This window comes from Triturus cristatus, chromosome 7 (genome assembly GCF_964204655.1).
Source record: "Triturus cristatus chromosome 7, aTriCri1.1, whole genome shotgun sequence".
Classification (NCBI taxonomy): domain Eukaryota; kingdom Metazoa; phylum Chordata; class Amphibia; order Caudata; family Salamandridae; genus Triturus; species Triturus cristatus.
In genome coordinates this window covers 1,077,754,882-1,077,771,661 of record NC_140590.1, presented here as the reverse complement: position 1 = coordinate 1,077,771,661, position 16,780 = coordinate 1,077,754,882, and the positions used below count along the sequence as shown (strand labels likewise).

General features: G+C 46.4%; 1 pseudogene; it reads right to left on the bottom strand.

The window, feature by feature from the left end:
* LOC146811123 (sulfate transporter-like) overlaps positions 1-15,662 on the bottom strand; it is a 64,602-nt pseudogene extending 48,940 nt beyond the window's left edge.
* Positions 15,663-16,780: the final 1,118 nt, after the last annotated feature.

Here is a 16,780-nt window from a genome sequence, read left to right as displayed (position 1 = left end):
AATCTTGTGGCTCTCTTTTTCTGATAAAGGTAGAGACAGACTCCTCACTGTTAGAGAAGAGGGTGCTAATGATTATGAAGCCCTGAAGAGTGTTTTAATAGATGGTTTTGGCTTAACCACTGAACAGTACAGGTTGAAGTTCAGAGATACCCAGAAAGCACAGACTCAGGATTGGACTGACTTTGTTGATTGTGCAACCAAGGCTCTAGAAGGTTGGCTGGTTGGTAGTAGAGTTACTGATTTAAGGGATTGTATAATCTTATCATGAGAGAACAGATCCTTAATAATTGCCAAAAACAGTTGTTGCATCAATACCTGGTGTACTCTGATCTGACCTCTCCCCAAGAATTGGGAAAGAAGGCAGCCAAATGGGTCAGAACCAGGGTGAGGCAGAAAACCCAGAACCAAGGGGGTGACACCAAGAAGCAAGATCCTAAAGGCTCAGATAAAGGTGGGGATAAGTCAAAAGACCAGAAGTCTTCACAAGGGTCCCAAAAATCTACGGGCCCGATTCACAGAATTAACTTAAGACTAAATCCTAAACTTACTACTTTGTGGTATTCACAGAATGCACTTACTACTTTTGGTATTCACAGACTGCACTTACTACTTTTGCTATTCACAGAATGGATTTACGACTACTAACTTTACGTCCGCACTCGGGCCGGAAATTCCGGCCCGGATGCGGGGCTTCCGGGCCGGAGGCGGGGCTTCCGGGCCGGAGGCGGAGTTTCTGGCCCAGAGGCGGAGCTTCCGGCCCGGAGGTGGAGATTTCGGCCATGGCTAAATTTCCGCCACTGGCCGGAATCCCAACCTCCGGGCCGGAAGCTCCGCCTCTGGCCCGGGAACTCCGCCTCCGGCCCAGAAACCCCGCCTCCGGGCCGGAAGCTCCGCCTCCGGGCCGGAATTTCCGGCCCGAGTGCGGACGTAAAGTTAGTAGTCGTAAATCCATTCTGTGAATAGCAAAAGTAGTAAGTGCAGTCTGTGAATACCAAAAGTAGTAAGTGCATTCTGTGAATACCACAAAGTAGTAAGTTTAGGATTTAGTCTTAAGTTAATTCTGTGAATCGGGCCCATCATCTGGTGGGGATTCACAGTCTACAAAGGAAAAAGGCCAAAAGAAGCCCTGGTGCTAATTCTGTAAACAGAAAGGCACTGGATTTCTGATTGTACCAAGTCCAAAGACCAAACCACCACCACTCCAGCCCCTAAGGCAGCTGATCCACCTAGTGCAGTCATTGGTGGAGGTGGTAATCAGAATAAGGGTGTAGTAGGGTTGACCCTGGGTTCTGATGTGGACTCTGGCCTAGTCAGAGTACCAACACAGGCATTGCTAGTTTGTGAGGGAGACCTTGATATGTCCTTCCTAGTGAGCCCCAGTAATCTGGGCAAGTACAAACAGCAGCCTATCATAAATGGCAAACAGGCTTTGGCATTCAGGGACACAGGTGCTAGTGTCATCATGGTGGCAGAGGATCTAGTGGACCCTGCACAGATCATCCTGGGTGAAATGTACCAGGTGACCAATGCAAGCAATGTCAGGACCAACCATAGCCTGGCAGTTGTGAACTTCTCCTGGGGGGGGGGGGGTAACTGACCTCAAAAAGGTAGTAGTCAGTGCAGACCTCCCTGTCGAATGTTTGTTGGGCAATGATCTGGAGACTTCAGCCTGGTCTGAAGTAGAATTATGGACTCATGCTGATATGATGGGCATACCTGCAGAGGTGTTTGCTGTGACCAGGTCACAGGCCAAAATGCATAAAGCTGAACCAGCTCTGGATCCTGAAACTATGGACCAGATGCTACCCAAGAGGAGGAGCAGTAGGGTTAAGGCTGTGCCTTCCCCTCTGTCTCAGATCTCAGATTCCCCTCCTGAGGGAGGAGAAGCAGACCCTGAAGAAGGAACTGCCCCAGAGGGACTTGAGCCTGATCAGGTTGAGTTCTTGGGGGCAGGGGGACCTTCCATGGAAGATCTGAGTAAGGAGCAACAGTGCTGCCCCTCTCCTGAACCCCTCAGACAGCAAGCTGCTGCAGAGGCTGCTGGGAGTGCTAGTGGGTCCCATACGTTTATTGGGATGAGGGGCTCCTATATTCTGAGGCTAGAGATCCTACCCCTGGAGCCACCAGGAGGTTGGTAATACCTCAGATGTTTAGGGGGTTCCTCTTGACCCTAGCACATGACATCCCATTGGCAGGACACTTGGGCCAAAACAAGACCTGGGACAGGCTTGTCCCTCATTTTCATTGGCCACACATGTCTGAGGACACCAAGGAGTTTTATCGCTCCTGTGTCACCTGCCAAGCCAGTGGCAAGTCAGGTGGCACAACAAAGGCCCCCCGATACCACTACCTGTGGTGGGGGTTCCCTTTGAAAGGGTAGGGATTGACATTGTTGGTCCCCTTGACCCTCCAACTGCATCTGGGCACAGATTTATACTGGTGGTAGTGGATCATGCCACCAGGTATCCAGAAGCTATACCCCTAAGGACTGCCACAGCCCCTGTGGTAGCAAGAGCCCTCATTGGAGTTTTCTCCAGAGTTGGTTTCCCTAAGGAGGTCATATCTGACAGAGAAACAAACTTTATGTAAGGATATCTAAAAGCAATGTGGAAGGAGTGTGGTGTCAACTACAAATTCACTACTTCCTATCACCCACAATGCAATGGGTTAGTTGAGAGATTCAACAAAACCCTAAAGAGAATGATTAAAGACCTCCCAGAAAAGCTTAGGCGAAAATGGGACCTTTTACTTCCCTGCCTTCTGTTTGCATACAGGGAGGTTCCACAGAAGGGGGTTGGCTACAGCCCTTTTGAACTTCTGTTTGGGCACCCTGTCAGAGGACCCTTATGTCTGGTGAAGGAGGGATGGGAGTTACCTCTCAAACCTCCTAAACAGGATGTGATGGACAATGTACTTGGTCTCCGCTCCCGGATGGCAGAGTACATGAAGAAGGCAACTAAAAACCTTGAGGCTAGCCAAGAATTGCAAAAAGCTTGGCATGACCAAAAGGCTGTCCTGACTGTTTATCAGCCAGGCCAGAAAGTGTGGGTGTTGGAGCCTGTGGCCTCTGCAGCTCTCCAGGATAAATGGAGTGGCCCCCATACAATTGTTGAGAAAAAGGGAGAAGTCACCTACTTGGTGGATCTTGGAACTCCCAGGAGCCCCCTTAGGGTGCTCCATGTTAACAGACTTAAGCCATATGTGGACAGGGCTGACATGGGCTTGCTCATGGCAACTGATGAGGACAAGGAGGAGGAGAGTGACCGTCTCCCTGACCTGATCTCATAGAACCCTGATGATGGGTCAGTTGATGGTGTTGCTTTGGCAAGCAGCCTCACTGAGCATCAGCAAACGGAATGCAGACAAGTTCTGCAACAGTTTAGACATATGTTTAGCCTGACCCCATGTCAGACTTCCTGGTGCACCCATGAGGTGGACACTGGAGACAGTCTGCCTGTAAAGAGTAAAATCTACAGGCAACCTGACCATGTCAGGGATTGTATCAGGACTGAAGTCCAGAAAATGTTGGAACTAGGTGTTATTGAGCCTTCAGATAGCCCTTGGGCTAGCCCAGTAGTCCTTGTGCCAAAATCTCATACCCAGGGTGGTAAGAAAGAAATGAGGTTTCATGTTAACTACAGAGGCCTCAATGCAGTCCTCAGGACTGATGCCTATCCAATTCCAAGGGCAGATGAACTAATAGACACTTTAGCCTCAGCCAAGTATCTTAGTACATTTGACCAAACAGCTGGCTACTGACAAATCAAGTTAGCTGATGATGCCAAGGCCAAAACAGCATTTTCAACCCCTGGTGGGCACTATCACTTTGTGGTAATGCCCTTTGGTTTGAAAAATGCACCTGCCACTTTTCAGAGGCTGGTGAATAAAGTTCTGACTGGTATGTAAACTTATTTCTCAGCTTATCTTGATGATATTGCTGTCTTTAGTTCCACCTGGCAGGATCACCTGGTCCACCTCAGAAATGTGTTGGAGGCCCTGCAAAAAGCAGGTCTCACTATCAAGGCCACCAAGTGCCAGATAGGGCAGAGTCAGGATGTATACCTGGGCCACCTTGTAGGTGGAGGCCAGGTTCAACCATTGCAGAGCAAAATCCAAACCATAATGGAATGGGTAGCTCCAACAACCCAGACACAGGTTAGAGCCGTTTTAGGCCTGACTGGGTACTATAGGAGGTTTGTTAAGGGATATGGATCTATAGTGACCCCCTTAAATGATCTGACCTCCAAGAAAATGCCAAAAAAGGTTCAGTGGACAGCTAGCTGTCAAAAGGCATTTGATGACCTCAAGCAGGCAATGTGCACTGCCCCCATCTTGCAGAGTCCAGATTACAAAAAGAAGTTCATTGTTCAAACAAATGCTTCAGAGCTGGGTGTGGGAGCTGTACTGTCTCAACTTAATGATGAAGGTCAAGACCAGCCAGTAGCTTTCATAAGCAGAAGGCTGACCCCTAGAGAGAAACGTTGGTCAGCTATAGAGAGGGAGGCCTTTGCTGTGGTCCCTGAAGAAGCTGAGGCCATACTTGTTTGGCATTCACTTCATAGTTCAGACTGACCACAAGCCCCTCCTATGGCTCAAACAGATGAAAGGTGAAAATCCTAAACTGCTCAGGTGGTCCATTTCCCTACAGGGGATGGACTATACAGTGGAACATAGACCTGGGACCCAACATGTCAATGGAGATGGACTCTCAAGGTATTTCTACTTAGAACATGAAGCCTCAACTAGTCAAGGTTAGTTTAATGTCCCTGCGTTGGGGGGGGGGGGTTGTGTAGGAGAGTAGGATCTGCACTTATGTTGCCCCCACTTTTTTTCTGATGTATACACTGGTTTCTGGCTATAGCCTGGCTGGGTCCCTGCTAATCAGGGCCCCAGTCTCTCTGTTCTCTCTAAACGACTTGGTGTGCATATTAGATGCACTAGTGATTGGATACTGTGGTACCTTATGAGCCCCTAGTATATGGTACCTTAGGTACCTAGGGCATAGGCACTTCACAGGCCTACCAGGGGCTTCAGCATGTATTATGCCACCCCTGGGAAGCATTCTCAATCTGACACCACAGGCCTGCTACTGCAGCCTGTGTGAGGTAGTGTTAGCACACCTCACAGAGATATAGGTTCCTATATCTCACCATACACACACATATAAACCTATCAGCCACCCCTATGGCAGGCCCTATCAATCCTGAGGGCAGGGTGCGTGGTTTACAATGTCAGGGGGTGCCTCTGCATGAGCAGGGCCCCTCTGCAGCTACCCGAGTCTATTCTCTATGGCTGTTTGTGGATGCGGTTAAACCATATACTCTTAAGTGCATTAAAATGGGAACTTTGGAATGACTGCATCAAAACATGTTGTGTTTGGTGTCAAGTAACTTGGAATCATACCCCCACATCAGTCCATGATGTGGGAGGATGATCCCACCCTTCCGGAGGGGAAGACATGTAAAACGATAGAAATCCTATAGAGCCCTGGCATCACAAAATGGATGCCACCAGCACAGACACTGGGCTGCCCTCCTGCTGCTGACTGAAACTCGCAGTTGCGGAAGCCCAACAAAAGGCATCCTGTCACAGGGAGGTGTCACCACCTTCCAGAGAGGATTTAGTGTATTGGAGCTGGGTGGGTGCACTCCTAGAGTGCTTTGAATTCCTGCACTGGGGGAGCAGTAGGCTCCTCTGTGCATATGCCAGCTCAAACCGGTTCAGGGGCTACCTGTCCCTGCTCTGGCATGAAACTGGACAGAGGGAAGTGGGTGTAACCACCCCCTACCCTGACCCTCCCAGAGGAGCGGTCATAGAGCTAGTCTCTCCCCCATCTTCACTATAAGATAGCAAACTTTGCCATTGCAAATCAGATAACCCTGGACGACGCTCTACAAAGAAGAATCCTGGCCCTTCGATGTTCCACTACCTTTGGAAGACAGAAGAATCTCCCTTGGAGTCAAGGAGTGACTCCCCTGCTTGGCAGGCACCAAAAACCTTAATCAACGGTTGCAAACTTTCCCGCTCCTGCCATAGTTCGAAGTCCCTACTGCCCCGGAAGTAAATTTCCTGACTTCACGACAACCATTGTGAGTCCCCAGCAAAGCTGTGGTGAGTGGACCCCACGAGTGATGAGGAACAGCTATACCCGGGGACCATGCACTATTGTCAAGTGCAATCCCTTCACGACGTTCTACGAACTTGTGCTTTGGACCATTTGTGGCCTATGCCTCCAGCAGGTGTTGCAGTGAAAATCAGAGGCCTACCCCATCCAGAGTGACTGTGGGCTCCTGTGAAGCATTTCCTGAAGAGGCGTCTTTGCAATCACTTGCCCATTGGCTAGTGGGTCCCCCGAAGACTTTCTTATCAACTCAAAGGGCTCTCCTGTTTGCTCCAGGCCTGCTCTCACTTACCCTTGCTGGGTGAGTCCCTCAGACCTTGCTGGTCTGCACCATCGACTTTCTTCAGTCTACATGAGACTTGAAGTTGCCAAGGTTTGTTGGCTCCAATCCGGTTGTTGACACCACAGTCAGCTGCAGACGTTGTGGTACACTCTAAATCCAGTTGCTGGTCATCGTTGATCCTTCCTGGACCTCGTGAGCAAAGAGTCAAAACACCATCGATGACCTGAAATCACCCAACATCTGTGGTCATCCATCTTCCTGGCCACCAGTCACTGGAAAGTGACTTTGAACACTGTCCCTTCAATTTTCAGGTCTTCTGCAACTTGAATCCACCCTTGGATTCCACCAGACACTTCTTCAGTCGACGCAAGCAGCAAGTCTTCTTTGGTCTCCATAGAAAACAGCGAAGCGACCCGACACCAAAAGACACCTATGCACCCGGCTTCCCTGGGTGAGGTAACTTGTGCTCTCCGGTGCCCTAGTGTGTGTTGGCCCTCGAAGTACTTACCTTGTAAGTGGCTTGCTTGTAGACTTCCTCGAAGTACCCTAAAACTTTAAAAATCAAACCGCGACTTGCAGCATTGTAATCAATAGGAAACCCGCGGCTGTGTTCACACACTGCACTCCTCTCCCGTGGGCCTGTTACTTACCTGCTAACACTGCAGTAGTGAAGCCCCAGTGATTCCCCAGGCCCTAGGTCTTGTCATTTTGCAAGTCGACATTCTTATACCATTTTTTTAGTATATGGTCTGGTACGCCCCTAGGGCTCCAGCCATATTTGTGCTTAATTTATTGGGAAACGTTGACATTTGAATGTGTACCTGGCTTCTAATCTCATAAAGAGATTAGTAGAGTGTGTCAAGTAATAAATACATATATATTTGATATATATACCTGTGTGGTGTCCTTTCATTTGGTAATTCAAGAGATTATAAGGTAAAACAAGCTGCTTTACATTCCGCTGAGACTTAGCCTGAAGGCTGCTCTCCACAGCTACCACTAGGATAGCTTTCTTTAAAAGGTTGTCTTAAACCTATCTACCATAAGAGTCTAATTGGACTGGTGCAAGGTGGCCACTATAACTAGTGACCAGCATATGCCAAGCCAACTTCTCACACAGCGGCATTCAATGAAGCCCTGAGCGGGGCCAAGGTATATTTGAGGAGGCCACAGAGCGTCACGCTCCCATAGTCTAGCCTCGGTAGGACAAGTGTTTGTACCACCTGCTTGAAGTTCTTTTGTGGGATGAATGCTTTTAGGTTTCTAAGAATCCTTATTTGGTGATTCGTAACCTTGCACATCTTACTTATATTTTTCTTCATGTTCAAGTGCGAATCTAGGGTGATTCCAAGAGATGCAGCTGAATCGATGATAACCGGGTAGCTGTTGAAGGTCGAGAGTTGTTTCATCCAGAGGTAAATCTTGAGAATATGCTTAGGAGGGAAAATTAGAAGGATTTCTGTTTTGGTGGTGTTCAGCAGGAGATTGTTTTCTGTTAACCAGTTTTGGGTAATCCTCAAGGAGGAGTTTAGTGAGATGAAGTCTTGAGAAGAATTGATTTTCAGATAAAGTTGCATGTCATCCGCATACATATGAAAAATAATGTTCATGGATGATAGAACGTTCACTAGTGTTTCTAGGAAAATATTAAAGAGAATAGGAGAAAGGGCAGATCCTTGTGGGACGCCCATGGAGACTGGAGACGGATAGGATAAGGTATGATTCACCTCAACTCTTTGGGATCTATTATGAAGGAAGGAAGAGAACCATTGCAGTACCAAGCCGGAAAGGCCCATCCTGTGTTCCAGAATAGCTAAGAGGTTGTCTTGATTAACAGTGTCGAATGCAGAGGAAAGATCAAGGAGGATTAAGAGGCAGGATTCATTATGTTCTAGCATGTTTAAGATGTCATCAATGATGTGAATGAGTGCCGATTCAGTACTGTGACCACTCCTGAAGCCAGATTGGTGTTGATCCAGGAGATCGAAAGTCTCGATGTGCAAGCAAAATTGTGATTGGTCCCATTTTTCTAGGAACTTAGCCAGAGTAGGGATGTCGGATGGAAGTTGTTGAGATCAGATCTATCCGCATTCGATTTTTTTAGAATGGGTGAAACCTGAGCTGCTTTTAGGCATTCGGGGATCTTGCCTTGAGCTAAAGAGGCGTTGACAATTTTAGTCCAGAGGAGGATGAGGGCCTCCTTGATTTTTTTTAAGACAGATGGTGGCAGCAGGTCGCTGAAGTGATTAGAGGGGTTAATGCTAAGAAGGTTCTATCACACTTGTGGGATCTCCCCTCCACTTCGACATTCAACTCAAAAAACATTCGTAAAGAGATTTACTGGGAAATGGTCCCACACAAAGAATTTAGATCGTATGATCCATCCTCACTCACGTGGCTCTTCTTACAAATCAAACTATGCCCGAGTCAAGAGCTATACTGGGACAAATTTACAAAGCCTTTGGATTGGAAACTTTACTTCTAATTTAGGTCTGGCACATTGCCGACGAAGTCTTTCTCATCCAAATGGTTTTGCACAGGGGACAATAAATGCCCTGTCTGCATTAAACAAGTAGCATCATATTCCCATGTGCTCTTTGTCTGCACTGCTTAGGCGAGCCTGCGGAAAGTTTGGCTTGCCCAGCTCTGTAAGAATATGGGCACACTTTTACATAAGGTAGCCCTGCAAATTTTACGCTCCGACTCATTTCCCAGGTATGCAATTCCAGAGGCCAAGTTTTTCAGGTGGATGTGGCAGATCCGTTCTAAATTAGCAGGGCTAGCAGTTGCCCCAAACGAAACCATCTACTACCCAACACGAATATGGGGGAAATTAGGCAAAGTGGGTTTATTCAAGTCCAATTCTCCTGGTGCATGAGAGCGATTCCATTTAATGTGTTATAGCCTAGCCTTGTTCTAGTATGCAAATTTTGAAAAGAGGGCACTGTCTGCCTTTCTTTGCACAAATGTATTGATTTTAGATTTTAACTTTGATCTTACATTTTGTATTGCAGAGCTATTTTAATCCATTTGTTTTATCTGTATGAGCTTTTATGACTTGCTCAGTCGAATAAAGCTATCTTGATGATGATGCTAAGAAGGGTTTTGTAGATGTCATTTTCACTGAGGGGCGAGAAGGAGTTCCATGTGGCCCTGTTCTTAGTGCTAATAGTGAGAGGCTTTTGACTCGCAGAGAGGACAGAATGAGCCGTACTCTCAAGTGATGTGAGAAGGGCCCCCTTGGCTTCAAGCTCAAGACTGTTGGATTTAGTTTTCTCCATAAAGAAGATAGCCAGATCAGTGCAGGACGGTGAATTGACTGCTTGGTTGAGGTGATTGGGAGCTATCACTGATTGCTGTTTGACAATTTCAAAAAGTTTTGGGGGCGATTAGAGGCTTTTCTAAGTTGGGCTCTGAAGTAATCGGCCTTAGTCGTCTTGATGTTTTTATTGTAGGAGCTCCTAACCAATCTAAGTACTTTTAAATGATACCTTGATGGTTTTGATCTCCATAGACGTTCAGCTGCCCTTACGTTGCAGCGATCAGAGTTTAGGTGGTTGTTGAACCATCATTTGGAGATTTTGGAGGCAGCTTTTTTTGTTGTAGAGATGCTATTGAATCCATGATATCAGAGATAGTAGAGTTGTAGAAGTCAGTGAGATCATGAACATCAGTCAAGTCGTCTTGGGGACACAAGGCATTTTTACATTCGGTAGCTAGGCAGTCCATGTTAATATTTCCCAGGTCCCTTTTCCACTGTTTAATTTTCTTTGGTTGGATCCTTTTCTGTATCACCTCCCTATGGATAAGGAAGAAGATGCTGTAGTGGAGTAATGTCCTCCAATGTGATGGTATTACCTTTTGAAATAATGAGGTCCAGAATTTCTCCTTTGTTGTGAGTTGGCCGGTCACAGAATTGGGTAATGTCCATATCCGATAGGAAAGCGTTAAGACAGATCACCGCTTGGTCATTAGGTTTAGACCAATGAAGGTTGAAGTCACCGAGGTAGATTTGGGATATTGAGTGGTCATCATTGGAGGAGATAATTTCCATAAGTTGTTCGATGAAGAGTAAATTATCGCCAGGAGGGTGGTAGAAAGTATGGAGTTTGCATACAGGGAGGTGGTTACTAAATATGTTGAGGCAAAGGTATTCAACTACGGATGAGGTGGAAGTCTCCATGTGAGAGACAGATAGTGTGTTCCGGTGAATACAAACTAATCCCCCGCCCTGTTTCGTGGTTCTGTCTAGACAGATTATGTTATGACTAGGAGGTACTAGGAGGTCTAATATGGGGGTTGAGAAAGGATTTAGCCAGGATTCCGTGAGGATTATGATATCTAGCTCTTAGTTTTGGATGAGATCGAATATATCTGAAGCATGTTTTTTTGCTGATCTACAATTGAGTAGCGCACATTTCAACCGAATATGCGTTTGTGATGTATCAGTAGGGAAGGCTTAGCAAGTGCGTCCCAAGATGAAAGAGTATCGGCAGAGAGGGGAGGATGTATGTCTTCAATGTGCATCTCGATGGGGGAGACGCCGAGATTCTGACTTGTTAACGGCGAGACGGGTGGGCCATTAAGCCCACCACACGGTTGAGATGAAGGTTGCTTGGTTTGCGAGGCTACTGTAGGGGATAGAGATTCCTCGAAGACAACTAAGTGGTGAGAGGAATTATGCGAACTTGAACTATTCCATGAAGCAGAGGGAGAGGAGCTGGAAAAGTCAAATGAACTAGGAGTGTGTGTAGAAGAACCAGGATTTAGCAGTCATGGCTATCTTGAGGACAGGCAAGATATAGTCCAATTTGGCTAGGTTGGACTTAGAGGCTTGTATGAGAATGATACCATTATTGTAGAGAGTAATGGTGGCATTAGCTCTAAGGAAGAGTGAGGGTGAAGGTATTAATTTTAGACTATGAGGGTTTTTCCTAGAGTCTTTTATTCGAAGCATGAAGAAGATGATCTTCCGCCAGCATGCCCGTTTTCTCGTGTAGAAAATGAGGTCATTAGAGAGAATACCCTTTTTTGGACAGACGTAAACGTTGGAGATTAATGTTTCAGGACTAGATTTGAGTAGCCAGTGTTTGTATTTTTTTGCTGCATTTTTGTAGAGGTTAGGCGGATAGTTGATAGTGAAGGCATTGGATCCAGTAGGGTCAGGAATTAGTTCAATTCACGATGAGGATGGTAATGTGGGGGACCACTTATCGTGCTCAAGGGAGAGAGAGGGAACTTGAATCAGACGGCAGGTAGTGGTTAAAGTTAAGCAGGCAGCACAATGAGCGAGTAAATCAGATGAAGATTGTTAAGTAAGTATGTGAGACTAGGAGAGACTACAAGTGGGCCTGGGTGGAGCTAGAAAAGAGTACATTCTCTTAGGAGGCACTATGGGAAATGACCATTCCAGTATGCCCAGTTTGTTGCGTAGTGGAGAAGACGTGAGGAAGTCCTACCATTAGTGTTACTGCAGGGTTAGATGCACAGAGGTCTGTCCTACGACTTTGCCTACTTAAAGAATGTGCTGCAGAGTAATTGTGTTTGGGAATGCGGGTGGGAGATTTATAATGTGGGGTTGCAATTGATGATGTATTGTCCCATCATAAATAATCCACAATCCTGAAGGTTTAATTGTTAAGGGATTGCTCAAATTAAATTAAACCGGCCATTGTTAAGTGAAGATTTCCAGGTCTCATTCAGTAGTTAGGTTGAAAAGACTGGTGAGAGAAGGCCGCTGCTTAAGGTTCAATCCATCCTCTTTCTATTGCTATGAGGAAGGACTGGTGAGGACCTCTTCTATTTCTCTGGTTTTTACAATACAAGAAGCTTTAAGATGGCTGAGCTAGGGTCAGATAGTAGAAAATGGTGCCTATCAAGAGGATGCAATAGTGAATTGACTCAAAATGCATTAAATAAATTAACTGGCCAAGGTGCATATAGGTGTTAAGGCTGAAGGTCCTCGGGGCCAAGCTGCCAGCTGATCAGTCGTCAGAAGGGGCAGGTCCGAAAGGAATTCACGACCAAACTTCGATCGTAAACATGGCTGTCTCTGCTGATCCAAAGAGGCTGTGTGGGCATAGTCAGGGTGTAGATCAACAAATGTTTAGTGGATTGAAGAGACGCCCTGCAGAGCGTTCTCCGGCCTTAACAGCGAGCGAATCTTGTGTGAGTGAAACATGGCAACGTCACTTACCCATACTCCACTGAATCATGGTTTCGCTGCCGAGAGCCGTTTTTGCCGTGGAGGCAGGTGGATACAATGACTCGTCAGTTACTGACAGCGTGGGCCCGGCTATGAAAGCCGTGTAGTCAATGTATGATAGTGGCTGAAGTTCAACCATACGCTGTGCACATCCGGGGCCTCCGACAAGCTCTTCCCCTCCAGTGTCAAGATGGCAGGCAGAATCTCTCCTCTGTCTCACTGTGGCCCGTCTCTTCTCAGGAGAGAGGCTCTGGTACCTGCGGGCAGGGGACCCTCGCCTCCAGTCCAGATGCTTCACTCTCCTCCGGTGACACGATGGCGGGCTGAAGCTCTCCTCTGCCCCTCAGCGGCTTATCTCTTCTCAGGAGAGAGACTTCAGTACCGGCAGACAGGGGACCCTCACCACAAGTTAGGACTCTCCACTCTCCAAGCTCAGCCCAGGCCGTCGGTCCGATTGTCCAGGCTGAGAGTCTTCCCACCACCCTAACCAGGTCACATGGCTTTCTTCCCTCCATCTGGGCTCTGGTGGCAGGCTCGGCAGCGACGGCTCTCCTGGCCCCGAGACAACTTTCAAAAAGGTACTTCAGGGGTGGTCAAATTGGGGGTTGGATGGTAGGTTAACTCGCATCAAGATCTGCTACGCCTTGGTCAAGAAGGAGCTGCCTGAAAGTATTAGTGCTCATTCCACTAGAGATAAGTCTGCTTCTTCGGCTTTAGCTAGAGGTGCCCCTGTTGTAGACATCTGCAAGGTGGCAACATGGGCCTCCCTCCCCACCTTTGCGAAGGATTACTGCTTGGATTCAGAGGTGAGAAAGGACGGCTATTTTTCACGTTCTGTGCTGCAGTATTTTTTGTGTAGGTAGACGGACACACTCCACCGAGAGTGGGACTGCTTTGGAATGCAATTCAAAAGGTGAGGAATCCACAGGCAGATGTATCTATCAGAAGAACAAGCTAATTACCTTCGGTAATGCGTTTTCTGGTGAATTCAGTATCTGCCTGTGGATTCCCCAATAACCCACCCACCTTCCCATTGTCTGTTTTCCTATACCAAAAGGATTTTGAGTATATCATTACTGGTATTTTATTGTCATTTGAAATGATATGTAGTTTGTCTAGTATTTTCAGTTTCCTTTCTTCTTTGATTGATATACTGTGTATATTTGTGCATATAATGTATACTGGGTATGCTTGCGAAATGTTGTCAGTTCACCTGATTGCCTCGAAGGGACAGAAAAAATTAGTGGAACTGACGTCAGAACACTGATGAGGTCTTCTCATGGCTCCCATGACGTCCAGCGGAGTCACGAGCAGAGCTGTGCTATTGTGACATCCTCGTCGACGTGGGAGAGCTATGGAAAAAGCTTCTGTGGAATGCTGGCGCAAGGGTAATTCAAAAGGTGATGAATCCAGAGGCAAATACTGTATCCACCGGAAAAAGAGTTACAGAAGGTAAGTAACTTGTTCTTCTGTACAGGAACATGTCCCTTCCTGCACATAAACAATCCATAATGCATACTTGTTACTTCTATGTGTGCTGCAGAAGGCAGCACACATGGAAGTATTATATCGTCATTATTTAATGATTGTTTATGTGCAGGAAGGGACATCTTCCTGCGCATAAAAAATCGTTAATGGTGTTTTGCTCTTTCTATGTGTGCTGCAGAATGTAGCACAGATAAAAAAAGCAAATACTAGGAGATATAAAACAATTTCTCCTCGTTTCACCATTCTAATGCCTGCTCTTGCATGGCTTTAGTTTTTGGCACTGCCCCAGATTTACAGATCCTTGTAAATCTGGGGCAGTGTCACAAAGAAATGGGTGTTGCAGTGGAATGCGCACAGCAACACCCATTGCATGCCCCTTGAACGCAGATACATGCATGAAAGGGTACCATATTTACAAAGCAGAGGTAAGCCACAAAAATTGGCTTAGTGCCACTTTGTAAATATGGAACAGGGCATTCTGCCACAGGAACATCATTAAAAGTGAGGTTCCTGTGGTGCACCGCCCTTGTAAATATGTCCCATATGTTAAGAGAAAGCGCTGCTACTTAAAGGAGATGCTTTGCTATTTGTTTGAAAGGATTAAAAGAGATACCATCAATTAATTAGAAGAGGTGAGAGGACATTGCCCTTTGTGAACTGCCAAATTTCCTGGCCTGCGAGTTCCAACCCATTCTGATGCATGGTAATACTCAAATGGTGATATTGGTAAGAGCATATGAGCGAACTGTGGCTTTCTGGGGATTTTCTATCATGAGTGCAGCAGGTGCAAGGGACTATGGGTTTGATAGGTTTACAGATGCTTAATTATTGATGACATTTAATACTCAGAATAAGAAAGGGACCAATTGTTTTGATCACCTGATGGACTATGGCAGCTTTGCTTCATCATTGGTGACTAGATTATGCAAACAGAATTCATTCTTGCAAATTACCTGGTAAACCCCAACAAGAAAAGTCAATGATGTGGCAACCTTTATGGCAAAACAGCCTTTGTCACAGAAGTCTGTGGCATTGATTGGTAAGGATGAGTTTATGAATGCTCCAGCAACAGTTCCTCCATCTGTTGCATAGCCAGCAGCTTTCCACTGCTTGCTAACTGACTGGCCAATCATCAGGCACAGCACTCTATAGGTTCCAACGCAGGTATGGCGTGATGTGCCAAAAGCAATGTAAACAAGGCAGCAAAAGAAGTTTGTGTAAAGTCCATAAATAGGATCCACATTGGCTAAGAGGGAATACGCAATAGAGTGCGGAATGGTAACAACTCCAATGATGAGCCCTGAAACAATGTCATTCAGGAGCTGCTGTTTGATATTATAACGAGGGACCCACTCCAGCACAGGAAGGACCTGAAAGAGAGACTTTGTGATCATTTTTGGGGTACACGTGCAGATCTCCTTGGCCTTCTTGAGGATCAACTCCTTGGTGCTGGGCTTGCATTATTCATGCTCCTCCAGATGGACTTGCATGTAAGCTAAGGATGTGTTTTGAAAAGACGGCAAATCTGCGTCCTGCTCAGAGAACTCTTTTTGCTCAGACATCATCTTGTCACGCCAACTAAATAAAGGAAGGAAAGGAGAGCATTATGAGGAGTAAACTCAGTTCTATCATAATAATCCAAGCATCAAGACTTTCTAATGCAGTGTTAATGTATTTCTTCCTCAAGCAGGCATTTGCTGTTGGCCCCTCTTCACTAGTGGCAATCCAACAGTGTGAAGATACGTTTACTATTGTGGAAAACATACATTTCTTAAATCCTAGTCTATTTTGAACATTTCCTATAGATTTTTTCAAATTACCCATTGATGATACAGGTCTGTCTGAAATTTCAGGTGGAAGGTAGGCATGCAGTACCATCACAATGCAAGGAGCTAAGGATGCGGCCAGAGATAGAGCCACAGTGACAGCTATAGTCATAGGCCAGGATTGGTAATGGCACTGGGGTACAAATGTATTGCAACCTCATCCTTCTAGACCTCTTGGCAGACTTCAACATGGTATCACCCGCTACAATAATCAGATGCCAGGAGAGATTGGCAATCAAGGATCCGCTCTCAGCTAGATCGTCTCCTTTCTGATTAAAATAACTGAAAAGATGAGTCTAACAGTACTCCTCAGAAGCCTGTAATTTCATCTGCGGAGTGCCTCAAGGTTCTGCCCTACCATCTTCAACACTCCACTAGCCAATGTCATCCACGTCAGCAATAACATACTCTCATATGCCAATAACTCACATCTTATTCTGTACCTCTCGACATAACCCCTAAAATAAGGAACAAGTTCACCTCCTGCGTAACGAAGGTCACAACCTGGGTGAAGTCTAACTGTCTAAAGCGCAACACCAACAAGACAGAAGTAGTGATCTTAGGAAAAAAACACCTCACCCTGGGTCTCCACCTGGTGGCTGGCTGACCTCAGACTCACACTTACTTCACGTCCCACCCAGGAACCTTGGGGCAGATTTATGTTAGACTTGCGCCACTTTTACGCCGCCGTTGCATCACTTTTGTGACGCAGCGGCGGCGTAAACCATGCGCCATGTTGCGCCTTATTTACAACGTGACGCATCTAGGGAGATGCGTCACGTCGTAAAGCCCTGCACTACATTAAACCTGCGTCAGGTTTAATGTATGCAGGGTGGGCGTTCCATCGGAAAAAGCGT